This window comes from Lathyrus oleraceus, chromosome 4 (assembly GCF_024323335.1).
Source record: "Lathyrus oleraceus cultivar Zhongwan6 chromosome 4, CAAS_Psat_ZW6_1.0, whole genome shotgun sequence".
Lineage (NCBI taxonomy): Eukaryota > Viridiplantae > Streptophyta > Magnoliopsida > Fabales > Fabaceae > Lathyrus > Lathyrus oleraceus.
This window is the reverse complement of record NC_066582.1, coordinates 410161654-410169279: the sequence shown is the minus strand read 5'-3', so window position 1 is coordinate 410169279 and position 7626 is coordinate 410161654. Positions and strand designations below refer to the sequence as shown.

The 7626-nt window shown below is 36.7% G+C and overlaps 1 long non-coding RNA gene across 1 annotated transcript; it reads right to left on the bottom strand.

Annotated features, from left to right (window-relative positions):
• Positions 1 to 3038: 3038 nt before the first annotated feature.
• Positions 3039 to 3761, bottom strand: LOC127075745 (uncharacterized). The gene is made up of 2 exons (XR_007786649.1): positions 3631 to 3761; positions 3039 to 3479 (listed from the first exon to the last, which is right to left on the bottom strand). It is a non-coding gene; the product is annotated as an uncharacterized LOC127075745 (long non-coding RNA).
• Positions 3762 to 7626: the final 3865 nt, after the last annotated feature.

Sequence of the window (7626 nt, the reverse complement as noted above, 5' to 3'; positions counted from 1 at the left end):
TTCTTCTCTCCACTCTAACCCAAGCCAAAACCTTTTGTGCAAACATTTAACTATTGTTTTCAAACATTAGAAACCTAAGCCTTATGCTTTTGATTTTAAAACTTTCTTTTCATAACACTTATTTTGAATTGAACTTTTAAGTCAACTTTGACCATTTTGTATATACTTCTAATTGGTAAATATAACCCATTTAAATGTCTTTTTGTGGTTCCAATGGCCACTCTCTTAATCAAATTTTTCATAACCTTTAGCTATTAGGTTTAAGTTATCCTTGTGGTAGATATAATACTCACCTATATCCTTAGTGATGGACAATGAGTCTTCCATGCTTATTATAGGGTTAACCCCTCACTAGCATGTTGAAGCCATCCTCACATGGTGGATTTGTGGTTTGGTTGAGTTTTCTCCCTTTGATAACAAAAGACCTTAAGGCTTTTGGATCAATCAATTCACCAATTTCTTTGAGATTTTTACCCCGAACTACGAGGTTTTGATCCTAATCTTTTTATAAGATGGTACGTAGGCAATGGGTTTATCCATCCAAACAAAACAAAATGTAGATAAACTTGTATATTCTCTTCTCATCTCTTCAATCATGTTTGCACAAACAAATTTTTCATAAAACAACAACCTTCACAAGTATGAAAAGGGCTCCCTAGGAGTACCTAGGATGTTTTGGGTGCCTAACACCTTCCCATTGCATAACCAACCCCCTTACCCAGATCTCTGTTTCTTTTACTAGTTTTTGTTAAAACTTTTAGGTTTTTGTTCTCTTTCTAACCATTCCTTTGGATAAATAGAAATGCGGTGGCGACTCGACTTGTATGATTTACCTTGGATTTAGTCAATATCTCTAATGGTAATGAATACCCCGCTACAGAAAAGTGGCGACTCTGCTGGGGATAGTATTTTGCCTAGTGGGTTTTGCCTACTTTTCATGCTTGTTGTATTGTATTGTCTTGTGACATATTTTTTGTGCAATTTGGGATTACTGTATTGTATGTAATGATTGATTTGTTTAATATTAATTCCTTGTATGCTTGGTGATCTTTGTGAGATGAGTTCTATACCCGGACTCGAGTGCGCTTAGGATAGGAGAATGGCATAGTCTTGTTGACTTGTGTGGAGTTATTCCTTAGCAAGTTGACTTGCAAGTCCATTCACTTGGTGGAGGTCATGTTGGGATCAATAATGTCACACAAGTAAGTTGCGGTTAGACATTACTCCTTCCAATATAGACCTTAGAAGCCAAGGACCTTAGTTTACCAAGCCCATCTTGGCCTATTCTTAGGATGTAGTGTGAAAGTCGTTCAAGTGTAAGATTTGATACGATTGTTACGTGATACTACACTCATAAGAGTCTCTCTTGAGAATATTTTTGGAATACGAGTAGTCGTTTCTCCGATAATATCCGAAAGATGGGATGATGACTATGGGAACCCCTTGTAGAACATGTTTGGCAAGTTTAAACCCTAGTACATTCCCTTTGGGTGGTTCTTAACCAAAACCCTATGCTCGTGGCTTGCAACAAACCCTTGATTCATGGTTGATCCGTTCATATATCCTTAATATCAATGGAACTTGGGTGTTGATAAGGTGTAAATCATAATCCACCAAAATGGATGATTGATATTAAGGATGATAAGATCCATCCCATGACCTTTGTTTGGTGTGCTTTGCTTGATCCTTGAGTGTGATTGTTGCATTCATGCATTCATGCACTCATTTGCATCCATATCATCAATAATAAAAGAAAGTTTTCAAGGAACTTAAGGGGTTTATTTGCAAAGTTTTCAGACATGGAAAGACAAAGAAGGAATACAAAGAAGTACAGCTTCAGACAACCAGATCTGAAAGAGTTAAGGAATCTGACATCCTATGTACTAGATCCCTTGGGTTTTAAAGCTCATTTTGGGAAGCTTCTTCCTCTTCTGACTACTCAGGTGGATGAAGGATTGTAAGACCCCAATTTCGGCCCTAAGATCCCTCATGGCCCATATCATATCATATCATGGCCTCAAGGATCAATGCATACCCTAGCTGCCCTCCTAGTGGGTGGGATACCTTGTGAGTGTGGTTCTTGATCACCAAGCATGTATAGCATATTGTATATCATTGCTTTTCATACATTTACTAACCAAAAGTACAAAAATATTGTCATCTAATCATGTTGCTTGCAGATGAAGCTAGCTAGGCCAAAACAGTCAAATCAGGCCTTGAGCATTTGATGGTGACCATTCTTGAAGAATTTGGACACCATGATCATTCATCAAGAGTTCATATAACTTGTGATATCATTTGGAAGCAAGATCTCATGTGAAAGAGGCTTGGAATCCATCAGAACTTGGCCCAGTCAAACAAAAGTCAACAAAAGTCAACTGTGGTCAACTGTACATTTAATCAGTGATTTGATGATTGGGATTGATTGAAAATGTCTCATTCATGTCTATACAAACTTCATTTGGCATTTCAAAGACCAAGGTTGAAGGGATTGAGCTCAGACAGAAAATTTCCCAAAATGGCAAATGAACCTGTATTCTCAGCTGCCCAAAACGGAAAGCTTTTTACCTCAAAAACAGAAGTCCAAGGAAGCTTCAAATGAAAATTGTTCAACATGACAGATGTAGATCTTGTTCTTACCTTTCCAAAAAGTCCAAGAACTCAAAAATCCAATGTACGGTTTGCAAGATATGGCTCAGTGAATTTCAAAAAAGACCCGTAATCAGGAGGCCATAACTACCACATGGTTTATCCAAATTGCAAGTTCTTTATATGCACAAACTCCATTTAATGTGTACTTCAAAGTTGCATAATTGGATTTTTTTGGAAAAGGCTCCATGCAAAATGCCATTTTTGAAGTGAATCAATTTAAGGAGAGGGGCAAAATCGTCCAAAATTGAAAATATGAGGAATTGGGAAATAATGCCTATGCAATCAGCTTCAAAATGATTTTTGCAACTTGTTCCAATTGGGAAAATTCTGCAGAAGTTGCTTCTAAGTATCAAAGGCAAAAGATCCAAATTCACACATAAACATGCTTACACTAATCCATTTTTGTTTAACTATAATTAAATTTGGATTAAGTATTCCATATATAAGGTTAATCTAACAGAATTTTGCAGGTTGGTTAATCATTTTCCAGAGCATAACAGAAAATCCCAAGCCATTCTCTCATTCTTCTCCCATTTTACCAAAAAATTTTGATAGCACTTTCTCATCAATTAAGCATTTTTCTACTAATCTTTGTACAATTCCATGGTGAATTCATCATCTACAGGTGCTGTATAGTTTCTGTTTGCAGGAATTGATTGGAAAATCCGGCAATCTCGCGACTGTCGTGAAGATGCTCATCCATGGCAGTTAAGGAAATCTGATGATGCAAGCGTTCTTGAGCTGGATTCTTTTCACCTATCACCTTCCACGACGATTGGCTATATCTGTTTCGCCATTGGAGCCCCTGCAAATCGCCGAAGCTATCACTGCATTCAAGAAAGTGAAAGATTCGATCACCACCGTTTCAAAAATTGAGTTAGGGATGCTGTAGATTGTAGCTCGTAGATCATGTAGAAGCTTGTGATTTGTAATTTCGTTAAAGATTGAGGGAGAAATTCATGATTTAGGTTTTGTCACCTTTTTTCTTTTCCTTCGATTCGAGCTGTGTGTTGATTGATTGATGAAATTGATTATGTATTTGCATTCCTGAGGAGAAACCGGTTCGACCGGTATGTGGTTTATGTATTTCCATGGACGTTTGATCAAACCCCAATTTCCAGATGAAGAACTGATGAACGCAGGCGATGAACATTCAACAATTTCTGGAAATTACTCTGTAGATCCTGTTTCCGTCCCTTTCCAATTTGGATCCGTGTTCTTCATTGCCAGGGCCAATCATACAGCGCCACGTCGTTTAGTGGAGACGCCGCGTTTTGGCTTGGCAAGGCATGTTTACGTTCTGTACCATTGTCATTCAATTAAGTAAATAAATCCTAATAAAATCTAAACAAATATTGCAATAATTATTTAAACACTTCAAAAATTCATATAATCAACAATAATCATCCAAAAAATGCAAGACCTTTTTGTTAATCATCATTTTTTTCTCTACTTTTTTTTAGATACAAAATAAAAAATAGTGCTTGGAAAAAATATAAATTGACATAGAGATACTTTTGATGTGTACATATTTCCATATGAGTTACCATTTAATTATAGAAACCACATGCTATATCCAAAATAAGTGAAAATTGAGATATGGATTCTTGACATCCTTCTGGATTTTTTGACATAGGTTTGGGAATTTTTTAGCCTATGGTTTATTATATATGAATTATTGAAGTTGGACATGTATATATGTGACATAGTTTGATATGCTGAATTCATCAAATTATTTACCATGCTTCCCATTGGCCAATGGCCCTAATTTTTTGCAGGAAGTTTATTTGATATGTTAGCTATCACTATTAATTTTTGTGGATTTTATAATCCATTTTTCTATTTGATCCATATTTTTCCTTGCTGCCTAGCATGTTAGAGTTTCATTGGTGTAACCTTTTGTATATATGTTGCCATATCCTCATAATTAATCCAATGGACATGAAAATTGATAGCATAGTTCCTGACACATTAATGTAGCATTTGGCTTTGGTCTCACTGATTTATAATGCACCATTGCTGTTTACCATCTAATTGAAGTTGGTGTACACTTGTAGACTTCATTTGAGGTAGTTTTTGCATGCTGTACCATGTTTAATTAATTCCTATTGATCTACTAGTCCAAATGACTTGAAATTTAATATGTGACTTGCTGAATGTCTTCTGGTTAGAATGTAATTTTTGTGGATTTTTTGGTGCCATTTTGGCATTTATTTGGATATGATCTTGCTGGTTGTTTGTATGAGACTCAACTTTGCACCTCTTGCCTTCTAGGTTGCATAATTAGAAATAGGAGCATAGTTTGAATATGGGACCAATTGGGATCCCTTTGTTAGTGAGATAACTTGATTTTAATCAGGAATTGGTTGCTGTTTTAGGATTTTTCCATCCTTTTGACCCTAGGCTAGTCCTAGTGGTCATGTTACTTACACTTGAAGTTGATTGTGCCTTTTCAGGTTAAGAAGTTAAGGATTAAGGAAATTGTTCCACATCTTGGATTGTCTTATTTGACATTTGTGGACTAACCTATTTGTTGTAGGATGTTTGAACTTGGTTCATGTGAGCCTTGTGCTATGCACACTATTATTTGTATAATTGTAATGTGTTAATTGATTCTTATGTTGTTGTCTGTTTATGAATGGGATGCTGATTATACTTGATTGTTTCCAGGTACCCTTTAGTCGCTCAGTTCTCTTAAGAACTTGCTTTGCTTTGCTTAAATAGCAACTTGCATTGAGGTATAAAACCTTCTTCTTCATGTAGTCTGGAGACCCGGTCCGTTATTTGACCGGGCAAATTGTCTGAAGTCCTCCTTAAGAGGCATTGATTGTGTATGTTTATATTTGTCCCAAGCAGGAAAAGTCCTCATTTTGAGGCAATTGGTGGAAGGTAGAGATAAGTAGCCTATCTCCCACTATTCAGTGAGTCTTCTCCTTGCTCCCATTACATGGTTGTAGCATTGAGATCCATACCCAAGATCTATCGAGTCTAATTGGGGAAAGAGTTCCATCTTTCTGAACTCCCCCACATTCTTATATTTACATGCTCTCTCGGACATGAGATAGAAGCAATGAGGCACACCCCTCATATCCTTTCATCTGCTTCACCTGAGCCCCTCAATGGCCAGGTTAAGAGCGACACTTACCTCTTACAGTGGACTTTCATGGTCAAACCCTTTTGCTTGAGCCTCATGAATGGTTATAGCGTATGCTACTTGAATTTATGTGATTGATTACTTGATTCATTTATACATGATTACTTGATTGCCATTGTGCATTTACTATCATTGATTGCCATTGTGCATTTATCATCTTTGTTTGCCATTAGTGCATGATCATTTCTTTTGTCCTTGTGACATTGTTGTTTACCCATTGAGGAACCAGTTATAAGTCCCTGTGAGTTGGCATCTGTTCCCATGACATGGAAGGGGTAGAGTGTAAGACCTCATTGGTCACTCATACCCATTGCTTAGTGCATTCATTTGTGCTTGTATGTGAGGATCCATTGTAAGTCCCTGTGATGTGGCATTTGTATTCCTAGGATCATACTGTGGAGGTTAACATAAGTCCAGATGGATTGGCAGTTGATTTCCCTGTTGTTTTTTTGTTTTATTCTGATGGAGATTAGTGTAAGTCCATAGAGTGGCTTCTGATATCCTTACTTGTTTTAGGAGACAGGTATAAGACCATTGAGTGGCATCCAGTATCCGCTTTTATTTACTTTCATCTGTTACCATGTTCATATCATTGCTCAGTTGTAGCCTATTCCTAAGGACCCTCTTGAATCATCTTCTATATGATTTCAAGAGGTGGACCCTCCTAAGAAGTTTTACATACACACCATTCCATTCACCTCATTGTGTCCTACCTTTTCACACATGTTTAAAAAAGGCTTGAAATAAGTGTTGTGCAAACATTCTCACCTCTTTCCAAATTAGAAACTTGGACCTTAAGTCCATGATTTTTCCAAACTTCATTTTTGTAAATACTTCATTTTGAATTGACTTTAATCATACTTTGACTTTTTGTAAATAATCCAAATAACTTCACCCATTCAAGTGATTTTGTGGCTTTGTCCAGTTTGTTAAGTTTTCATACATTAGCTATAGGTTTGATTTACCCTAGTTGGTTGATATTAATCTCACCTATTTGTCCTTAGTAGATGAATTGTAAGTCTTCCTTGCCTATTATAGGGTTAACCCCTCTCTGGCAAGTGGAAGCTTTTCTCACATGGTGGACGTGTTGTTTCTTAAGGTTGAGTTTTCTCCCGTGGGTAACGTAAGACCTTTAAGCTTGTGTTTTAAAATTGAATCAACTAACTTTTGGAAGTTTTTAGCCGAACTACGGCGTTTTGATCCTTACCTTTGATGGAAGGTACGTAGGCAGCGGGTTCATCCGTTCAAACCCAATAATTAATTTGTACATTCTTTTCTCATCATCCCAATCATGTTTGCACGATGTTTATGTCATGACAAATAATAATTTTCAAACAACAAAGTGTGAAAAGGGCTCCCTAGGAGTACCTAGGACGCATTGGGTGCCTAACACCTTCCCTTTGCGTAATTTACCCCTTACCCCGATCTCTGATCTTTTTATTAGTTTTCTACGTGTAAAACTTCTTAGGTTTTTGTTCGCTTTTTAACCAGTCCTTAGGATAAATAAAAGTGCGGTGGCGACTCTATATTCATTGTATACTTTGCTTATGATTTAATTGATAGATCATATAGTAACGAATACACCGCTACAGAAAAGTGGCGACTCTGCTGGGGAAAATTATCCTTGGTGGTATTGCCTACTTTTCACCCTTGTTGTATGATATATTATTATTTGTTATTTGACATATTTTTGTACAATTTAGGATAACTGTATTGATTGTAATGTTTGAATTGCTTGATATACAAATGCTGTTTGCTTTGGTGATCCTTGTGAGATGAGTTCTATACCCGAACTCGAGTGCACTCTAGGATAGGAGAAT